This window comes from Canis lupus, chromosome 35, assembly GCF_003254725.2.
Source record: "Canis lupus dingo isolate Sandy chromosome 35, ASM325472v2, whole genome shotgun sequence".
Classification (NCBI taxonomy): Eukaryota; Metazoa; Chordata; class Mammalia; order Carnivora; family Canidae; genus Canis; species Canis lupus.
The window spans coordinates 104,918-127,217 of NC_064277.1; the positions used below are offsets into that span (position 1 = coordinate 104,918).

At 45.0% G+C, this 22,300-nt stretch overlaps 1 long non-coding RNA gene across 5 annotated transcripts in view; it reads left to right on the forward strand.

Annotated features, from left to right (window-relative positions):
* The window catches only part of LOC125754382 (uncharacterized), a 38,289-nt gene that overhangs the window by 10,656 nt on the left and 5,333 nt on the right, over nt 1-22,300 (forward strand). For 2 of the 5 annotated variants that reach the window (XR_007408392.1, XR_007408395.1), the window contains exons 2-3: nt 7,479-7,615; nt 8,866-10,546. This is a non-coding gene — a long non-coding RNA (uncharacterized LOC125754382). Of the gene's footprint in view, nt 1-7,478; nt 7,616-8,458; nt 10,547-22,300 lie in introns of all 5 variants that reach the window. The other 3 variants (XR_007408393.1, XR_007408396.1, XR_007408394.1) reach the window with 3 other exon arrangements.

Here is a 22,300-nt window from a genome sequence, read left to right on the forward strand (position 1 = left end):
GAGCCAAAGCAGATGCTCAACCCCTGAGGCACACAGGTGCCTTGCTGATTCAATTCCTTTGCTAGTTATGGGTCTATTCACATTTTCTATTTCTTCCTATTTCAGTTTTGCTCGTTTGCACATTTCTGGGGATTTGTCCATTTCTTCCAGGTCTCCCAGTTTGTTAGCGTATAATTTCTTTGTATTCCCTTATAATTGTCTAATTTTTCTGGTGTTGATTGTGATCTCTCGTCTCTCATTTGTGATTTTATTTATTTAGGTCATTTCTCTTTTCTCATTGATAAGGCTGGCTAGGGCTTGATCCATTTTATTAATTATTTTGAAGAACCAGCTCTTAGTTTTGTTATTCCATTCTACAGTTTTGTGGTTTCTGTACTGTTTATTTCTGGTCTCATCTTTATTTTTTCCCTTATTCTGTAGTCTTTAGGCTTTGTTTGCTATTCCTTTTCCATCTCCTTTAGGTGTAGGGTTAGGTTGTGTATTGGAGACTTCTTGTTTCTTGAGGTAGGCCTGTATTGCTATGTATTTCCCTCTTAGGACTGCCTTTGCTACATCCCAGAGGTTTGGAGAAACATGTTTTCATTTTCATTTGTTTTTTTTTTATTTTTATTTATTTATGATAGTCACAGAGAGAGAAAGAGAGAGAGGCAGAGACACAGGCAGAGGGAGAAGCAGGCTCCATGCACCGGGAGCCCGACGTGGGACTTGATCCCGGGTCTCCAGGATCACGCCCTGGGCCAAAGGCAGGCGCCAAACCACTGCGCCACCCAGGGATCCCCCTCATTTTCATTTGTTTTAAATTTCCTCGTTAATTTCCTGGTTGCTCCATTCATTCTCTAGTAGGATGTTCATAATCTCCACGTATTTTTGGTCTGTCCAATTTTTTTTCTAACTGTCGACTTCAAGTTTCATAGCGTCGTGTTCTGAAAATGTACATGGTGTGATATCAACCTTCTTGTACCTGTTATACCTGTTGAGGGCTGATTTGTGGGACATGATATGATGTGTTCTGGAGAATGTCCCATGTGCACTTGAAAGGAGTGTGTATTCTGCTTTAGGATGAAATGTTCAGACTATATCTGTTGAGTCCCTGTGCTCCAGTTTGTCAAGGCTATTGTTCCCCTGTTGATTTTCTGCGTAGACGATTGTTCCATTGACATAAGTGGGTGTAAAAATCCCCTTTCATTGTATTATTATCAGTGATTTCCTGTACGTTTGTTGTTAATTAGTTTCTATATTTAGGTACTCCCATGTTGGCAGCATAAATATTTAGTTGTTTGATCTTGATAGAGAGTCTTTTTAATTATGAAAAAATGCCCTTCTTCATCTCTTGTTACACTATTTGTTCTTTCTTTTTTGAAATTTAAATGTTTTATTTATTTATTCGTGAGAGATACACAGAGGAGCAGAGGAAGAAACATAGCAGAGTGAGAGGCAGTCTCCCCTAAGGGAGGCCGATGATGACTCGATCCTGGGATCCCAGGATCACACCCTGAGCCGAAGGCAGATGCTCAAACACTGAGCCAACACGTGTCCCCCAGGGTTTGGTTTCAAATCTCGTTTGTCTGATATAAGTATGGGTCCTCCACCTTTCTTTTGATATCCATTAGCGTGATAGACGATTTTCCATCCCCTGACTTTCAATCTGTTGGTGTCTATAGGTCTAAGGTGAGCATCTTGTTGGCAGCGTACAGATGGATGTTGTTTTTTTAATAATAATTTTATTTATCAGAGAGACAGAGAGAGAGAGGCAGAAAATTATGCAGAGAGAGAAGCAGGCTCCCCACCAGGAGCCCAATATGGGACTCGATCCCAGACTCCAGGATCACACCCTGAGTTAAAGGCAGAGGCTCAACCCCTGAGCCACCCAGGCATCCCGGATCCTGTTTTTTAACTGCTCCATACCCTATATCTTTTTTTTAAAGATTTATTTATTTATTTATTCATGATAGTCACACAGAGGGAGACAGAGAAGCAGAGACACAGGCAGAAGGAGAAGCAGGCTCCATGCACCGGGAGCCCGACGTGGGACTCGATCCAGGGTCTCCAGGATCGCGCCCTGGGCCAATGGCAGGTGCCAAACCGCTGCGCCACCCAGGGATCCCACCCTATATCTTTTTATTGGAGCATTTAGTCCATCATCATTCAGAGTGACTATTCAAAGATATGAACTTTGTGCCTCTGTGTTACTGGAAGAGTTGGTATTTCTGGTGACGTTCTCTGGTCCTTTCTCATATTTGTTGCTTTTGGTCTCTTTTTTCTCCCACTAGAAGAGTCCCTCTTAAAATTCCTTACTGGACTGGTTAAGTGGTCATGAACTCCTTTATATGTTGCCTGTCTGGGAAAATCTTTATCTCTCCTGAATGACACCCTTGCTGAAGAAAGAATTCATACAAATTGGATGGCAATAAAAAGAAATTTAAAAACATAAAGTAAATTCTTGCTAATATAATTGAGGAAAATGTATTTAGGATGAAAACCAGAAGCAGAAAGAGAGGAGGACGGATTTCACCCTCCGTAGCCTTCACAGGGACCTGGTTTCCTTTCCTAGGAGTGGCCCCCCCTCAGGATGATGCTTCCTGCCCCTCTGCCCTCCTTGTTGGAACACAGCCGGTACAGCTCCAGCACCTCTACAGTCGTGGTTTATAGCGTTTTCCATGTATCCTATTGGGGACCACAGCGTTGTGTATGTAACCATCTGGCTGCTGTCTGACAACATTGGGGGGATTCTGACTTTTGTTGCTTTTGAGGTGTGTGTGTCTCTATCACATGCAGCTATCCCGTGCAGCAATCGGATCCTCTGGCTGGGTCACCAAAAAACCCCGAAATGGTTGGCACAAAATCATTTCTGGTCCTGTCTCTGGGCAGTTAGCTGGGCTCTCCTGGCAGTGCCGGGGCTCGCTCGTGCAGTGACTTTCAGCTGGAGGGTCAGCTGAGCTTGAAGTTCCAGCTCGGCCACATTTCCATGTCTGGCAGTGGGTCTGGCCACTCCTGGAAGGTACGTGGGGACTTCAGCTGTGTGTGCCTGGTGGCGCCCCTGCAGGGGCTTGTTGGGGCCAAGGTGGTGCCCCCTCCTCTCTCTGGGGGTCTCTACACGCTCCGTGCACAGAGTTCTGGGAGACACAGAAACGGGCTGGCAATGCATTTTGGCACCACAACACTTTATTGACTTTCTACAGCAAACGGGCTCAGAGCCGTGGTTTTGTGTCTTCCCCTGGGGAGGGAGACCTTTCTGTCCTTTAAGGGGAGGGCAAGAATCACACAGGGTGGGGGGGCAGGTGCTGGAGTCCCCCACCTGGGAGCATGTGTGGACTCCGGGTGGGGGCATGTGTCCTGAGGTTTCAGCCTGAGTGATGGTACTGAGGATATCAGAGCTGACCTGAACCTGCAACTCATGGGCTCCTGTGCTGGGTCCCTGAAGGGCAGCTGGATCCCGGCCTTGGAGCCTCTTTGGGCCCCAGCACCTGGAGGAGCCTGCCTCCTGGTGTGTGTGTGGGTGGGGCCCACCAGCTTGCCCCTCCTCTCCCCACACTGGGGTGTCCCAGGATCCCCAGGGCTTCCCTAGATCAGCGACCTGGATCTGTGGGGCACGCCCAGGGCCCTGCAGGCCACATCCAGCTGTGAGAGGGCTTGCTCAGCCTGGGGCCAGAATCCAGGGCTGGCCAGGGCCATGGGGACCTGATTCCATTAGTCTTTGTGTTGAGACTGGTGGGGGCTCAAGTCAACCCAGCCCCCACAGAGCCTGGGCCCAATCAGCCCAGGTACCTCTGGTTTAGGGCCTGGTGTCCTGTGCAGGGTGTCCTGCCCTCTAGGAGTGACAGTGGGTGGAGGCAGGGCACAGTGGTTCCTCTGATTCACTCATCTGCTCACACACTGTCAGGGGCTCCCTGCCGTCCCTCCTCCCTGCAACCCCTGGGTACTCTATGGGACACCCGGGATTCTGATGGGAGCAGGGTATCCAGAGAACCCCAGGGAGGCTGATCATGTCCCACAGGGGGCAGCTAGATTGGGTCCTTGCTCGGGGCCGATGGTGTGGTGGTGGATGGTGTGGGGGCATGGGTATGATGGTGCTGGAATGTGGGGAATGATGTAGGGGGGATGGTGTTGGGGTATACTGTGGTTGGGTATTGTGTGAGGCTGTGTGTGTTTGAGGGGGATGGGGTAGGGGCGATGCCATGGGGGATGATGATGTTAGGGGATGGTGTGGGTCTGGGGAATGGGGGGATGGCGTGGGGGCCGGCAGACAAAGGGCATCCCCTTTCTCTAAGATGCACACAGAGACGTCTACAAATAAAGGCGACCCCATTCTGGGGTTTGTTGTAACACCTGCCCCTGTGGCCCCATGTGGTGAGTGCAGGGCCCTGGCTGTACCAGGGGCATTATCTGGGGGTCATCATAATATGTATGTTTTCAAATTGCAAATTGTCTCAAATTAAATGCACAGAATTTTGAAATATATAAAACACTGAGAGTGGGTGTCACTCTGAACCGTCCGACCCTCATGGGATCGATGTGTGTCCTGCTCCAGCTGCGGACATGCCGCTCGGCCCCCAGGTCCGGTTCCTACCCGCCATGTCTCCCACCCCATCCCCTGCTTCTCAGGGGGCCGTCCCTCTCCCCTTTGGTGTTCAGCTCCCATGGGAACCCCTGCAGGCCCCATCCTTGTGGCCTCCTCATCCCTGAGGCCCCGGAGGTGTGGTCATCCCCATCACCCTACCATGGAGCCATGTGTTGTTGGCTGCTAGTGCTCCCCCTGGCCTCAGAGGCCCCATTTACCTTACCCAGAAGCCTCCGAGGCCCGGAAGCCCCCTGGCCCAGCAGTCTCACCCATTCTTAAAATGTCTTCACACTTGGAGCCTGATTCATTTAAGTCGATTTTCAAAATAAATCTTATTTATTAGGAAAAAAACAAAGATTTATAGGGAAATTGAGAAGATATTACAGTGCATTCACATGCACTTGCTCTCAATTTCTCCAATTATTGATATCTTATATTACTACGGTACAAATATTAGCTAAGGAATCAAATTTAAAATAGTCACATTAACCAAAGACCATAGTTTATTCAGATTTCCTTAGTTTTTGCTAAGTTACCATCCCTCATATCACATTCCATTTGTCCTCCTGTTTTCTTAGGCTCCTCTAGATTGTGACAGTCTTTCAGCCTTTCCTTGTTGTTGTTGCACTGGAACACTTTGAAAAGTAGAGTATTTTGTAAACTTTCCCTCAGTTGGGACATGTCTGTCATTTATCTCATAATTGAACTGTTTTGTGGATTATATACAGAGATATACTGCCATTTTCATTATATAAAGGATAGATACTATCAACATGATTTATCAGTCTTGGTATCGATCTGATCACCTTGCTGAGGTAGTGTTTGTCAGCTTTCTCCGTAGTAAACTGATTCTTTATTATAATTATTAATTATTATTTTTATTATTATATTATCAATATTATTTTAACTTTTTCATATTATATTTTGTAGAAGGAAGTTACTATGTGTATTCCACACTTAAGAGTGGGAAGCTATGCTCATGAACTTGACGGTGCAATGTCTGCACAAATTGTTTAAAATTCTTCTACATGGGAGATTTCTCTTCCTTGTGGGTTTGTTTCTTCTGCAAAGATGTTTTTTATTTATTTGAGAGAGAGAGAGGAGAGAAAAAGCATGAGCGAGAGGGGCAGAGGGAGAGAGAAAAGCATGTTCCCTTCTGAGCCTGCCTTGGGACCTGGATCATGATCTGAGTTTAATGCAGAAGCTTAACTAACTGAGCCACACAGGTGCCACTCCTTTCTTTCTTTCTTTCTTTCTTTCTTTCTTTCTTTCTTTCTTTCTTTCTTTCTTTCTTTCTTTCTTTCTGCTTTTTATAATAATTTTATTTTTGAATTGGTGTTCAATTTGCCAACCTACAGAAAAACACCCAGTGCTCATCCCGTCAAGTGTCCCCCTCAGTGCCCATCACACATTCACCCCCACCGCCCGCCCTCCTCCCCTTCCATCACCCTTAGTTCGTTTCCCTAAGTTAGGAGTCTTTATGTTCTGTCTCCCTTTCTGATATTTCCCACACATTTCTTCTCCGTTCCCTTATATTCCCTTTCACTATTATCTATATTCCCCAAATGAATGAGAACATACAATGTTTGTCCTTCTCTGATTGACTTACTTCACTCAGCATAATACCTTCCAGTTACATCCACGTTGAAGCAAATGGTGGGTATTTGTCGTTTCTAATGTCTGAGCAAGGCCCACCTTTTCTCTCTCTTCATCTTCTGAGTCTCCTATGGTATGAATGTTACTGTTTTAATAAGTGACTGACTTCCCTACTTCTGTGTCTGTGGTCCAGAACCTTTCTTGTTTTTAAGGCTTCCACTTGGAACTGCATCTCAGTTATAGCATTTTTAACATTGGCCTGACTAGATTTTAGTTGTTTTATTTCTACAGGAAGGGATTCTCTAGTTTTCTTCTGTGCTCTTTTTCCAGCCCAGCTGCTATCTTTATAATCATTGTTTTAAACTGTAGTTAGACATCATATATGTGTATTGATGAACTTCCTGGCTGTGAGTAGAACCTCATGTTATTTTATGGAGGTGAATTTCTCCATCTCATTATTTCTTCCAGAAAAGAAAGAAGGAAGAAAAAGAAAAAACAATAACAACTGCCCTCCCCCCCCACAAAAAAACCAATAGATTATTTTGGCCTGCTTGTTAAAAGATTCTAAATCCCAAAATAGAAACAATTAAGGTGGTCCGTGGGTGGCGCAGCGGTTTAGCGCCTGCCTTTGGCCCAGGGCATGATCCTGTAGACTCTGGATCGAATTCCACGTCGGGCTCCCAGTGCATGGAGCCTGCTTCTCCCTCTGCCTGTGTCTCTGCCTCTCTCTCTCTCTCTCTCTTTTCTCTCTGTTTGTGACTATCATAAATAAATTGAAAAAAATTAAAAAAAAACACAATGAAGTACCATGAAAGTAAAAATTAGAAATATCTAAGGTACATACATAAAAATTAAAATAAGGCAATTAATAAAAAAAGTCAAAGAAAATGATTGAAAATAGAGCACAAAGTACAAAGGAATCTAGACCCTACTTTCCAGGCAGAGCTGAAGCTCTGCAGCCTCTGTGGTCCGACAACTTGGTGGCAGCGAATGGTCTGTGTGGGTGTGCAGATGGGCCGTGGTGTTGATTGTCAGGTGCACATCTCCCTGGGAGTTGCACCTGCGGGGGCAGAGGCGTGGTGGGCATCAGCGTCTCTGGGCTCCAGCGGGCAGCGCTGTGCTGCTCCCTGAGACCCGGCCCTGATGGGCGGGATGCGGGTGGGGACGCTGGGTCCTCTGGCTCTGGGGCTGAGCATCCCGCCCCCCAGTCTGCTGGGGCCTCCACAGAAGAGCCCCCAAGCCCCCGGGTCTCCGCCTCTTCTCTCAGAACCCTGCATTCACTCGACTTGTGTCCGAGCTTCTTTTTTTTTTTTTTTTATCTCAGACTGTTGAGCCCAAGATTGCGAATCCGAGAAACCATCGAGAAGCCGACACTGATGCAAACACACGAGGGTTTATTTACAAGCTCGAGCTTGTGTCCAAGTATACCCGACACAGTGGAGCAGGGACTTGGACCCCCAGGTGGGTTTTAGCTTAGTTTTAAGAGCTGGTCTCGGGGAACTCCCGAAGGGTGGATCAATTACTAAAGTTCTGTTTACATTTTGATATGGGGCCTTCAAGGGCATTGAGATCTGTTCTAATAGGGCCTTCCTGCCCTTGGCCTGGGCTCAGTTTTTATTCTACTGTTGGGCTTGCTGTGTCCTGACAATGAGCACTCAGGAAGGAAATGACGGACATGACTCCCTTCTCAGGAGCATCACAGAGAATAAATAATGAGACTGAACCAAAGGAGCACAAGACTTGTGCACTGAGCCATACCAGGCTCTGGGAGGCCGTCCTGGGCTCGTGGGTTGGGAGCCTCATCTTGTGAAAATGTCCGCAGTTCCTGAAGCCACCCTCAATTTCAATGTCATTCCTGTCAAATCATGGTGGCAGATCCTATAAATAGGAAAAAAAAAAACCTGTGACATCCATCCGCCCCCACAAATGACCCCGGACAGCAAATCAGTATTGGAGAAGCAGGACAGAGCGGGACGCAGCACTTTCCTATTTCAAACGATGTCACAGAGACACAGGATAAAGCAGTGTTGTCCTCGGGATCCCACCTGGCTCTGTAAGTTAAGTATCCGGCTCCTGACCTCACCTCCGGTCCTGATCACGGGGTCGTGAGTTCTAACCCTGGGCTGGTCCATGGATGAGGCCTGACGCCTACTTAAACAAACCAGACCCACGAGGGTTGGTCCCAGCATAAGCTGAAGGAGCAGAACAGAGAGTCCAGAAGGAAACGTGCTCTGATACAACTGATTTTTTAAATTAATTTAATTTAAACCAAATTAATTAACGTATAGTGTATTATACTTTCAGAGGAAGAATTCAGGGATTCACCAGTTGGAGATAACCGCAGTGGTCGTGACATCACATGCCCTCCTTCATGCTGGTCCCCTGTTATCCCCTCCCCCAGTCCCCTCCCCTGCAGCAACACTCAGTTTGTTTCCTATAATTAAGAGTCTGTATTTCCTGCATCTGTGTTCATCTTATTTGTTTTTCCTTCCCTTCACAGATGTTCTGCTTTGCTTCTTTAATTCCACCTATGAATGACACCACAGGGTCATTCTGTTTTCCGAATGACCTATTTCACTTAGGATGATCCCTCTAGTTCTATGCATGACATTGCAAATGGCAAGATTTCCTTCTCTTTGATAGCTGAGTACCATTCCTCTCTCTATGACCATCATCTATCTCCCATCCTCTTTATCCCTCATCTGCCACAGGGCACCGAGGCTCCTCCCACAGTGTGGCAATGTGGACCCCGCTGCTGTGGACATTGGGGTGCAGTTGTCCCACGTCTCACTGCATCTGTATCTTCGGAGTGAGCTCCAGGCCGTACACCTGCTGGTCGCAGGGCGGCTCTATTTGCAACTTCCTGAGGAGCCTCCACACTGTTTCCAGGGCGCCTGCAGCAGCCCACGGTCCCGCCCACAGTGGAAGAGGGTTGAGTGAGTTTTACAGGACGTGGTAAAAGTCTGGTCCACATTTCATTTCGCGTCCTTTGGGCTCCAATTCTTTCTCCTTAAGTATTTTTGGGGAAGCCGGGTGTTGGGCTCCTTTTCAGGCAGATGTTTCCGAAGATAACAGGCCACAGCTAGAGCCTGGAAGGAGGCAGAGGTGGGCCCGGAGACGGGCACGCTGCCTCCTGCACAGCCTCCTGTAGCGACTGAGCATCCCGCAGTGGGTGCCCGAGCCCAGGCACCGCCCAGGGGGCACGCATGCACAGTAGGCCTCCTTTGCCTGCACTAACAGGAGCCAGCCTGTGCTGGGGAGGCCTGAGGAAGACATGAGGACACGTCCACGTGGATGAGCCACAGCCTCCTCAGAAACTACGCAGAGTCTTCAGGGGGATATTGGGCAGCGTTCACAATGACAGGAGCCTCGGTCTCTTCAGGACACACGGTGAGGCTTCAGGAAGATGTGGGCCAACATCCACCCTGACAGGAGACCCTGGGCCACTTCAGGCCCTGCAGGGAGGCTTCAGGAAATTGTGGGCCCGCACCCACCCTGACAGGAGCCCCTGGGCTGCCTCAGGACCTGCGGGGAGGCTTCAGTAAGATGTGGGCCTGCATCCACGCTGACAGGAGCCCCTGGGCCACCTGAGGACATAGCTGGAGGCTTCTGAAAGATGTGGTGCTGCATCCACTCTGGCAGGAGCTAACTGGCTCCTCAGGACATAAGTTGAGGCTTCTGGAAGCTGGGGGCAGCATCCACAGTGGCAGGAGCCCCAGCCACCTCAGAACCTGCGGTGTCGCTTTGGGAGGACGTGGGGCCACGTCCACACAATGGACGCTGATGTCCTCAGGACACCCGGTGTAGTCTTCGGGAAATATGGGGATGCGTCCATGCAGACAGAAGACCCCAGCCTTGTCAGAGCCTGTGGTGAGGCCTAAGGAAGATGTGGATGCTGAATCCACACTGACAGGAGTCTCCAGCCTCCTCAGGACGCACTGTGAAGGATTGGGATGATTTGGGGCCACGTCCGTGCTGACAGGAGCTCCCAGCCTCCTCAAGTCTTATGGTGAGGCAGAGGAAAATGTGGGGCCATGTCCTCCTCAGGACCTGCACTTTGGCTTCGGGACACATGGGGCTGCGTCTAGGCTGACAGGAACCCACAGCCTCCTCAGGACCCACTGTGAGTTTTCTGGGGGACGTGGGTCCATGTCCAGGCTGACAGGAGCCTCCGGCATCCTGAGAACCTGCTGTGAGGCTTCCAGAGTATGTGAGGCATAATCCAGGTTGACAGGAGACCCGGGTCCTCAGGACCCGCTGACTATGACTCAGGAACACGTGGGGCCACGTCCCCACTCACAGGAGCCTGGCTTCCTCAGGACCCCCTGGAGGACTCTGGAGGCGCCGTTGGGGGCCACGTCCATGTCAGAAGGGACTCCTCAGAACCATAGGGTAAGTGAATGGGTAGAATGAATGGTAAGGTCAGGGGAGGGGAGGCAGTTGGTGGTTAGTCTTAGGTTAGATGTTAGGGGTTAGTGATTATGCTTATGGTTACGGATTAGAGGTTAGGGTGAGGGATAAGGGTAAGGTTCAGTTGTTAGGAGTTAGGATCGGGGTTTGGATTAGGGACAGGAGTTAGAGTTAGGGTTAGGGTTTAGACTTTAGGGATTAGGGCAGGAGGTTAGGAGTTGTGGTTTGGGTTATGGTTAGAGTTAGGTTTAAGCTAGGTTTGCAGTTGGGGTTAGGGGTTAGGGTGTGAGTTAGGGTTAGGGGTTAGGTTAGGGTTTAGAGTTAAAGTTAGGGCTAGGTTTAGGGTTAGGGCGAGGGTTAGTTTTAGGATAGGGGTTAGGGCTAGGGTTAGGGTTAGTGTTTGATTAGGGGTTATGGTTAGGGTCAGGTCAGGGTCAGGGCACGGTTTTGGAAAAGGGTAAGAGAGGGTTAGGCAGTGGGTTAGGGATTTCTTTTAGGGTAGGGTTAGGGTACACTTTGGGATATGAGATAGGATTAGTATTAGAGGGTTAGGGTTAGGGTACAGGTTAAGGTTAGGAATAGGATTTGAGTACATTAAGATAAGGTTAGGGTTAGAGGTTAGGGTTAGGGTTAGATTTAAGGTAAGGGTCAGGGTTAAGGGTTTAGAATAAGTTTAGGAGTTAGCGTGAGGTTTGGCAGGAAGGTTCAGTGAATGTGTTTCAGGTCTTGGAGTTTGTGTTTGGTTTTTGATTAGTGATAGTTCTTGTTGAAGGGTTATGTTAACATTAGACTTAAGTGGAGGGTTAGGCTTATGTCTGTGTATGGTTAGAGTTTGTGTCTTGGCATGTGCCTGCACTGGGACTCCTAGCATCTTGGGCAGTTTAGTTTTATGCACTATATTTAGGTTTTGGGTTCAAAGATAGCCTGACTCCACCAAGTCAGTGGTCTCCCCAGAGAATCAAAATCCAGGCTTCTGCTGGGGTGAGAATAGGCATGGCAGGATTCTCCTGAGCTGAGCTAAGGAGGGGATTTGTGGCTCTAAAGACTCTTTGTTTGGATTTTCAGCTGCCTTTCTGACTTTATCTCTTGTGCGCACATGTTTCCTCTATACTACCAATTATTATTTTAAAGATTTATTTGAATTCCTCTTTATAAACACAGTATGATGTAGTTTCAGGTTTACACATAGTGATTCAACCCTTGAATCCAATGCCTGGTGCTGGTCAGAGGTGACCTCCACTATCCCCATCCCCTGATTCCCCATCCCTCGCTCCTTCCTCTGGTATTTATTAGTTTATTCACTGTGGTTAAAATGTGTTTCTTGGTTTGCATCTCTCATCCCTCCCTTGGCCCCTTTGCCATTTGTTTGGTTTCTTAAAATTCACATGTGAATGCAATTGTATGGTATTTGGTATCTGTCTTTCTCTGACTGACTGAGTTCATTTAGCATAAGTCCCTTCCACTTCTCCCACGTCATTGTAAATGGCTTCATTTCATCCCTTCTGATGACCGAGTGATGTTGCAGTGTGTTTATTTACCACATCGTCTCTGCCCATTCATCTGTCGATGGACATCTGGGCTGTATACACAGTTTCGCTGTTGTTGATAACACTCCTACCAACACTAGGTGTGTGTTCCTCTTCAAATCTACTAAACTACATTTGTATCCTCAGGGTAAATACCTAGCTGTGCAATTTTGGTATCGTAGGGTAGCTCTATTTTTAACTTCGTTTTTTTTTAAGTTTTTTTTATGATAGTCACAGAGAGAGAGGCAGAGACACAGGCAGAGGGAGAAGCAGGCTACATGCACCGGGAGCCCAAAGTGGGATTCGATCCCGGGTCTCCAGGATCACGCCCTGGGCCAAAGGGAGGTGCCAAACGGCTGTGCCACCCAGGGATCCCCTATTTTTAACTTCTCGAGGACCCTCCAGACTGTTTTCCACAGTGGCTGCACCTTTATTTATGTATTCATGAGAGACACAGAGAGGCAGAGGTATAGGCAGAGGGAAAATGAGGCTCCATGCGGGGAGCCTGATGTGTGACTTAATTCCCCAGGACCCCGGGATCATGACCTGAGCCAAAGCAGATGCTGAACCACTGAGGCACACAGGTGCCTTGCTGATTCAATTCCTTTGCTAGTTATGGGTCTGTTTATATTTTCTATTTCTTCCTATTTCAGTTTTGCTCGTTTGCACATTTCTAGGGATTTGTCCATTTCTTCCAGTTCTCCCAGTTTGTTAGCGTATAATCTTGCATAGTATTCCCTTATAATTGTCTTATTTTTCTGGTGTTGATTGTGATCTCTCTTCTCTCATTTGTGATTTTATTTTTTAGGTTTTCTCTTTTCCTGTTGATAAGGCTGGCTAGGGCTTGATCCATTTTATTAATTATTTTGAAGAACCAGCTCTTAGTTTCGCTATTCCATTCTGCTGTTTTGTTGTTTCTGTATTGTTTATTTCTGCTCTCATCTTTATTTTTTCCCTTCTTCTGTAGGCTTTAGGCTTTGTTTCCTATTCCTTTACCAGCTCCTTTAGGTGTAGGGTTAGGTTGTGTATTGGAGACTTCTTGTTTCTTGAGGTAGGCCTGTATTGCTATGTACTTCCCTCTTAGGACTGTCTTTGCCACATCCCAGAGGTTTGGAGAAACATGTTTTCATTTTCATTTGTTTTAAATTTCCTCTTTAATTTCCTGGTTGATCCATTCATTCTCTAGTAGGATGTTCATAATCTCCACGTAGTTTTGGTCTGTCCAAATTTTTTCTTACTGTCGACTTCGAGTTTCATAGCATCGTGGTCCGAAAAGGTACATGGTGTGATATCAACCTTCTTGTACCTGTTGTACCTGTTGAGGGCTGATTTGTGGCCCATGATATGATCTGTTCTGGAGAATGTCCCATGTGCACTTGAAAGGAATGTGTATTCTGCTTTAGGAGTAAATGTTCAGACTATATCTGTTGAGTCCCTGTGGTCCAGTGTGTCGAGGCTATTGTTCCCCTGTTGATTTTCTGCATAGATGATCGGTCCATTGCCATATGTGGGTGTTAAAATCCCCTGTCATTGTATTATTATCAGTGAGTTCCTTTACGTTTGTTGTTAACTGGTTACTATATTTCGGTACTCCCATGTTGGCAGCATAAATATTTAGTTGTTTGGACTTTTTTTAAATTATTTTTTATTGGTGTTCAACTTACCAACAAGCAGAGTAACACCCATGCTCATCTAGGCAAGTGCCCCCCTCAGTGCCCGTCACCCATTCACCCGCACCCCCTGCCCTCCTCCCCTTCCAGCATCCCTTGTTTCTTTCTCAGAGTTAGGAGTCTTTATGTTCTGTCTCCCTTTCTGATATTTCCCACACATTTCTTCTCCATTCCCTTATATTCCCTTTCACTATTATTTATATTAACCAATTGAATGAGAACATTTGTTTGTCCTTCTCCAATTGACTTACTTCTCTCAGCGTAATACCCTCCAGTTCCATCCACTGTTGAAGCAAATGGTGGGTATTTGTCGTTTCTAATGGCTCAGTAATACTCCATTGTATACATAAACCACATGTTCCTTATCCATTCATCTTTCAAAGGACTCCAAGCCTCCTTCCACATTTTGGCTATTGTGGACATTGCTGCTATAAACATCGGGGTGCAAGTGTCCCTGCGTTTCATTGCATCTGAATCTTTGAGGTAAATCCCCAACTGTGCAATTGCTGGGTCGTAGGGCAGGTCTATTTTTAACTCTTTGAGGAACCTCCACACAGTTTTCCAGAGTGGTTGCACCAGTTCACATTCCCACCAAAAGTGTAAGAGTCTTCCCTTTTCTCCGCATCCTCTCCAACATTTGGTTTTTCTTGCCTTGTTAATTATCCCCATTCAGTGGTGTGAGGTGGTTCTCATTGTGGTTTTGATTTGTATTTCCCTGATGGCAAGTGATGCAGAGCACTTTTTCATGTTCATGTTGGCCATGGCAATGTCTTCCTCTGTGAGATTTCTGTTCATGTCTTTTGCCCATTTCATGATTGGATTCTTTGTCTCTTTGTTGTTGATTTTAAGAAGTTCTGTATAGTTCTTTGAAACTAGCCCTTTATCTGATACGTCATTTGGAAATATCTTCTCCCATTCTGTAGGTTGTCTTTTAGTTTTGTTGACTATATCCCTTGCTATGCAAAAGCTTCTTATCTTGATGAAATCACAATAGTTCATTTTTGCTTTTGTTTATTTTGCCTTTGTGGATGTATCTCCAAGAAGTTACTGTGGCCAAGTTCAAAAAACATGTTGCCTGTGTTCTCCTCTAGGTTTTTGATAGACTCTTGTCTCACATTTAGATCTTACATCCATTTTGAGATTATCTTTGTGTATGCTGAAAGAGAGTTGTCTAGTTTCATTCTTCTGCATGTGTATGTCCATTTTCCCAGCACCATTTATTGAAGAGACTGTCTTTCTTCCAATCGATAGTCTTTCCAACTTTATTGAATATTAGTTGAGCATGAAGTTCAGGGTCCACTTCTGGGTTCTCTCTTCTGTTCCATTGATCCATTTGTCTGTTTTTGTGCCAGTACCACACTGTCTTGATGACCACAGCTTTGTCGTACACCCTGAAATCTGGCATTGTGAAGCCCCCATATATGGCTGTCTTTTTTAAAAATTGCCTCGCTATTCAGGGTCTTTTCTGATTCCACAAGTCTTTTTTTATTATCATAGTCACACTCACAGAGAGAGAGAGGCAGAGACACAGAGGGAGAAGCAGGCTCCATGCACTGGGAACCTGACATGGGATTCGATCCCAGATCTCCATGATCGTGCCCTGGGCCAAAAGCAGGCGCCAAATGGCTGCACCACCCAGGGATCATGATTCCACACAAATCTTAAAATAATTAGTTCTAACTCTCTGAAGAAAGTCCATGGTATTTTGATAGGGTTTGCATTAAAGGTGAACATTGCCTTGGTAAAATTGACATTTTCACAATGTTAATTCTGACGATCCATGAGCATGGAATATTTTTCCATCTCTTTGTGTCTTCCTCAATTTCTTTCAGAAGTGTTCTATAGTTTTTAGGGTATGGATCCTTTAACTCCTTGGTTAGGTTTATTCCTAGGTATCTTATGCTTTTGGGTACAATTGTAAATGAGATTGACTCCTTAATTTCTCTTTCTTCAGTCTCATTGGTAGTGTATAGAAATGCCATTGATTTCCGGGCATTGATTTTGTATCCTGGAATGCTACCAAATTGCTGTATGAGTTCTAGCAACCTTGGGGTGGAGGCTTTTGGGTTTTCTTGGTAGAGTATCATGTCATTGGCGAAGACGGAGAGTTTGACTTCTTCTTTGCCAATTTGAATGCCTTTATTTCTATTTGTTGTCTGATTGCTGAGGCAGGACTTCCAGTATTATGTTGAATAGCCATGGTGAGAGTTGACATCCGTGTATTGTTCCTGATCTTAGGGGAAAGGCTCCCAGTGCTGCCCCATTGAGGATGATATTTGTAGTGGGCTTTTCATAGATGGCTTTTAAGATGTCGAGGAATGTTCCCTCTATCCCTATGCTCTGAAGTGTTTTGACCAGGAATGGATGCTCTATTTTGTCAAATGCTTTCTCTGTATCTAATGAGAGGATCATATGGTTCTTGGTTTTTCTCTTGCTGACGTGATGAATCACATTGATTGTTTTGCGAGTGTTGAACCAGCCTTGTGTCCCGGGGATAAGTCCTACTTGGTCATGGTGAATAATTTTCTTAATGTACTGTTGGATCCTATTGGCTAGTATCTTGTTGAGAATTTTTGCATCCATGTTCATCAGGGCTATTGGTCTATAATTCTCCTTTTTGGTGGGGTCTTTGTCTGGTTTTGGAATTAAGGTGATGCTGGCTTCATAGAACGAATTTGGAAGGACTCCATCCTTTCTACCTTTCCAAACAGCTTTAGTAGGATAGATATGGTTTCTTCTTTAAACGTTTGATAGAATTCCCCTGGGAAGCCATCTGGCCCTGGACTTTTGTGTCTTGGGACGTTTTGGATGACTGCTTCAATTTCCTCCCTGGTTATTGTCCTGTTTAGGTTTTCTATTTCTTCCTGTTCCAGTTTTTGTTGTTTGGGGCTTTCCAGGAATGCGTCCATTTCTTCTAGTTTGCCTAATTTAACGGTGTATGGCTGTTCATAATATGTTTTTAAAATCGTTTGTACTTCCTTGGTGTTGGTAGTGACCTCTCCTTTCTCATTCATGATTTTATTAATTTGAGTCTTCTCTCTCTTCTTTTTAATAAGGTTGGCTAATGGTTTATCTATCTTATTAATTTGTTCAAAGAATCAACTACTCGTTCCGTTGATCTGTTCCACAGTTCTTCTGGTCTCGATTTCCTTGAGTTCTGCTAGAGGTTTAATTAACTCTATTCTTCTGTTGGGTGTAGGATCTATCTGCTTTTTCTTCCTCTAGCCCCTTTATGTGTAAGGTTAGCTTTTGTATTTGAGTAGTTTCCTGTTTCTGAATGGATTCTTGTATTGTGATGTATTTCCCCCTTAGGACTGCTTTTGTTGCATCCCAACGATTTTGAACGGTTGTATGTTCATTCTCATTAGTTTCCATTTACCTTTTAAATTCTTCCTTTATTTCCTGGTTGACCCTTTCGTCTTTTAGCAGGATGATCCTTCACTTCCACGTGTTTGAGGTCCTTCCAAACTTCTTGTTGTGATTTAGTTCTAATTTCAATGCATTATGGTCTGAGAATATGCAGGGGACGATCCGAATCCCTTGGTATTGGTTCAGACCCTATTTGTGACCCAGTATGTGGTCTATTCTGGAGAAAGTTCCATGTGCACTTGAGAAGAATGTGTATTCAGTTGAGTCTGGATGTAAAGTTCTGAAGATTTCTATGAAATCCATCTGCTCCAGTGTATCATTTAAAGCTCTTCTTTCTTTGGAAATGTTGTCCTTAGAGACCTATCGAGGGTAGAAAGAGCTAGATTGAAGTCACCAAGTATAAGTGTATTATTATCTACGTATTTCTTCACTTTGGTTATTAATTGGTTTAAATATTTGGCAGCTCCCACATTCTGAGCATATATTGAGGATTGTTAAGTCTTCTTGTTGGATAGATCCCTTAAGTATGATTTAATGTCCCTCTTCTTCTCTCTCTACAGTCTTCTGGGTAAATTTTAGTTTATCTGATATAAGGATGGCTACCCCTGCTCTCTTTTGAGGACCATTCGAATGGTAAATGGTTCTCCAACCTTTTATTTTCAGGTTGTAGGTGTCCTTCTGTCTAATATGAGTCTCTTGTAGACAGCAAATAGATGGGTCCTGCTTTTTTATCCAGTCTGAAACCCTGCGCCTTTTGATGGGTTCATTAAACCTGTTCACGTTCAGAGTTACTATCAACAGATATGAGTTTAGTGTCATCATGATATCTTTTCAGCTCTTGTTTTGTGGATTGTTCCACTGAACTTCTTCTTAAAGGGGAATTTTAAGAGTCCCCCTTAAAATTTCTTGCAGAGCTGGTTTGGAGGTCACATATTCTTTCAGTTCCAGCCTGTCTTGGAAGCTCTTTATCTCTCCTTCCATTTTGAATGAGAACCTTGCTGGATAAAGTATTCTTGGTTGCATGTTCTTCTCATGGAGGACCCTGAATATATCCTGCCAGCCCTTTCTGGGCTGCCAGGTCACTGTGGAGAGGTCTGCTGTTACCCTAATGCTCCTCCCCATAAAGGTCAGGATTTTCTTCTCTCTTGCTGCTTTAAGGATCTTCTCTTTATCTTTTGAATTTGCAAGCTTCACTATTAAATGTCAAGGTGTTGAACGGTTTTTATTGATTTTAGGGGGGGATCTCTCTATTTCCTGGATGTGAATGCTTGTTTCCCTTCCCAGATTAGGAATGTTTTCAGATAGGATTTGTTCAAATACATATTCTGGCCCTCTGTCCATTTTGGCACCCTCGGGAACCCCAATTACACGTAGGTTTTTCTTCCTCAGGCTGTCGTTTATTTCCCTTAATCTGTCTTCCTTGTCTTTTAATTGTCTGTCTCTTTTTTCCTCAGTTTCTCTCTTTGCCATCAACTTGTCTTCTGTGTCACTCACTCGTTCTTCCACCTCGTTATCCCTCATAGTTAGGACTTCTAGTTTGGATTGCATCTCATTCAATTGATTTTTAATTTCGGCCTGATTGGATGTAAATTCTGCAGTCATGAAGTCTGTTGAGTCCTTTATGCTTTTTTCTAGAGCCACCAGTAGCTGTATAATAGTGCTTCTGAATTGGCTTTCTGACATTGAATTGTAATCCAGATTTTGTAACTCTGTAGGAGAGAGGACTGTTTCTGATTCTTTCTTTTGAGGTGAGGTTTTCCTTCTAGTCATTTTACTGAGTGCAGATTGGCCAAAAACAAATTGAATTGAGAAAAGGACAAAAAGAGAGGAGAGAAAGAAGGAAGGAAAAGAGAAAAACGAAAAAGAATAAAGGAAGAAAGAAGGAAAAAAGAGAATAAAAAGAGAAAGAAAAGAAAGAAAGTGGGGAAAGAGGGTGGGGGAAGCAATCAGAAATAAAAAAAAAAATATGGGGGAGTATCTTCTGATTCTGTATACTTTAAGTCCCTTGACCTCCCTTGGACTTGTCCGTCTAGCTGGTCTTCTGGGGGAGGGGCCTGTTGTGCTGATTTTCAGGTGTTAGCACTTAGGGTAGCTGCTCTGTCCCCTGCCTGGTGCAGGGCTCAGTGCCGTTAGTTTACCCCATGAGGCCCCAGGAGGAACAACCCCAGTGGCAGCGGCCAGCTCTGGAAACCTGCATTCAGCCCCCGCAGTAACTCAGGAGCAGTCCATCTGCAGGGCCTGGAGGCTCGTTGGCAGGGCCGCTGATCTGGTCTCTGAGCAGGAGCATCCTTGCTATCCTGGGCCCTCCGTGCCTCTGCCTGTCCCAGCGGAGGCCAAATCCTGGGCTGTGTCCTGGCGCCCTGTGCTCCGGGGCCTGCGCTGTTGGATTCTCGCTCCCAGCCGCACAGCTGCCTCACTGCAGAGCCACCGCCTGAGCCCCTCCGAGTTGCTCCTGGAGCCGTGCAGCCCCCTCCACACGGCGCCTCTTCCTCTGCAGTAGGTGCCACCGCCAAGGTGCTCCCGGAGCCGCGCAAACCCCTCCACGCAGAGCTACCACCGGAGCCCCTCAGTGCTACTCCCTGTCAATGCATGTGCCCTGCAGCCCTTAGGGAACTTGGTGCACTCTCCTGGGAGTGCAGGTCTCTGTTAGTGTCCCAGGGAGCCCTAGGGCATCCCCGCCCTCCTGGGGTTCTTCTCTGACTCCTTGAAGGCGCCATTCCGCCCTGGAAGATTGGTGCAGCTCCTCCTTCTCCCAGGACAGAGCTCTTCTGTCCTGTGGACACTCGCCCCGGCCTTAGCTGGGCTCCTCTCAGGGCCCTTCACACTTGGATGCCTTTTGTTTCTTTATTTCTTTTTCCCGTCTTCCTACCTTCATAGAATCATGAACTTTTCTCACTGTAGCATTTGATCTGGGCTCTGTTTAAATCTCAGGCCAAATTCGTAGATTTTCAGGATGATTTGAAGGTTATCTAGGTAATTTGGTGGGGACAGGTGATTTGGGGACCCTACAATTCCGCCATCTTGCCCCTCCTCCTGTATGTTGCCTTTTAGCTTTGTTTGTTTCCTTCACTTTGCAGAAGCTTTTCAATTTGATGAAGTCCCAATAGTATTTTTGCTTTGTTTCCCTCACCTCAGAGACATATCTAGAAAGAAGATCCAATGGCCAATGTCAACGACGTTGCTACCTATCTTTTCTTCTTTGTATGGATTCAGGTCTCACATTTAGGTCTTTCATCCATTTTGAATTTATTTTTTATATATATGGTGTAAGAAAGTGGTCCAGTTTGATTCTTCTGCATGTGGCTGCCTGGTTTTCCCAACACCATTTGTTCTTATCCTGGGGTCAGGGTTAGGGTTTGTTGAAGAGACTGTCTTTGTGCCTTTGGATATTCCTTCCTGCCTTGTTGTCCATTAATGGATCATAGAGTTACAGGTTTGTATCTTGTTTTGGCTTTCCATTCTGTTCTATTGATCTAAGCGTCTCCTGTTGGGAGATTCTAGATTGCTAATTCAATTTCTCTGCTGGTTATATGTCGGTTCAAGTTTCTTATTTCTTCCTTTTTCATTTTTGCTATGTTATATATTTCCAGGAATTGATCTATTTCTTCCAGATACTCGGTTGCTGGCATATAATTTTTCTTAATGTTTCTTATAATCGTTTGTTTTTCTGTAGTGTTGGTTGATATTTCTCTTTTCTCATTTGAGATTTTATTTGGGTCCTTTCTCATCTTTTTATCTTTCTTCTTTTTTAAAGATTTTATTTATCTATTCATGAGAAACACAGAGAGGCAGAGGTATAGGTAGAGGGAAAATGAGGCTCCATGCAGGGAGCCTGATGTGTGATGTGATCCCCTAGGACCCTGGGAACATGACCTGAGCCAAAGAAGATGCTCAACCACTGAGGCACCTAGGTGCCTTGCTGATTCAATTCCTTTGCTAGTTATGGGTCTGTTCACATTTTCTATATCTTCCTATTTCAGTTTTGCTCGTTTGCACATTTCTAGGGATTTGTCCATTTCTTCCAGGTCTCCAAGTTTGTTAGCGTATAATTTCATAGTATTCCCTTATAATTGTCTAATTTTTCTGGTGTTGATTGAGATCTCTCTTCTCTCATTTGTGATTTTACTTATTTAGGTCTTTTCTCATTGATAAGGCTGGCTATGGTTTGATCCATTTTATTAATTATTTTGAAGAACCAGCTCTTAGATTCGTTATTCCATTCTACTGTTTTGCTGTTTCTGTATTGTTTATTTCTGCTCTCATCTTTATTTTTTCCCTTCTTCTGTAGGCTTTAGGCTTTGTTTGCTATTCCTTTACCAGCTCCTTTAGGTATAGGGTTAGGTTGTGTATTGGAGACTTCTTGTTTCTTGAGGTAGGCCTGTATTGCTATGTACTTCCCACTTAGGACTGCCTTTGCTACATCCCAGAGGTTTGGAGAAACATGTTTACATTTTCATTTGTTTTAAATTTCCTCTTTAATTTCCTGGTTGATCCATTCATTCTCTAGTAGGATGTTCATAATCTCCAAGTATTTTTGGTCTGTCCAATTTTTTTTCTTACTGTTGGCTTTGAGTTTCATAGCGTCATGGTCCAAAAATGTACAGCGTATGATATCAACCTTCTTGTACCTGTTGAGGGTTGATTTGTGGGCCATGATATGATCTGTTCTGGAGAATGTCCCATGTGCACTTGAAAGGAATGTGTATTCTGCTTTAGGAAAAAATATTCAGACTATATGTGTTGAGTCCCTGTGGTCCAGTGTGTCAAGGCTATTGTTCCCCTGTTGATTTTCTGCATAGACGATCGGTCCATTGCCATATGTGGATGTTAAAATCCCGTCATTGTATTATTATCAGTGAGTTCCTGTACGTTTGTTGTTAATTTGTTTTTATATTTAGGTACTCCCATGTTGGCAGCATAAATATTAAGTTGTTGGATTTTTTTAAAATAAATTTATTTTTTATTGGTGTTGAATTGACCAACATACCGAATAACACCCAGTGCTCATCCCATCAAGTGTCCCCCTCAGTGCCCATCACCCATTCACCCACACTTCCCGCCCTACTCCCCTTCTAGCACCCCTAGTTCATTTCTCAGAGTTAGGAGTCTTTATGTTCTGTCTCCCTTTCTGATATTTCCTACACAATTCTTCTCCATTCCCTTATATTGCC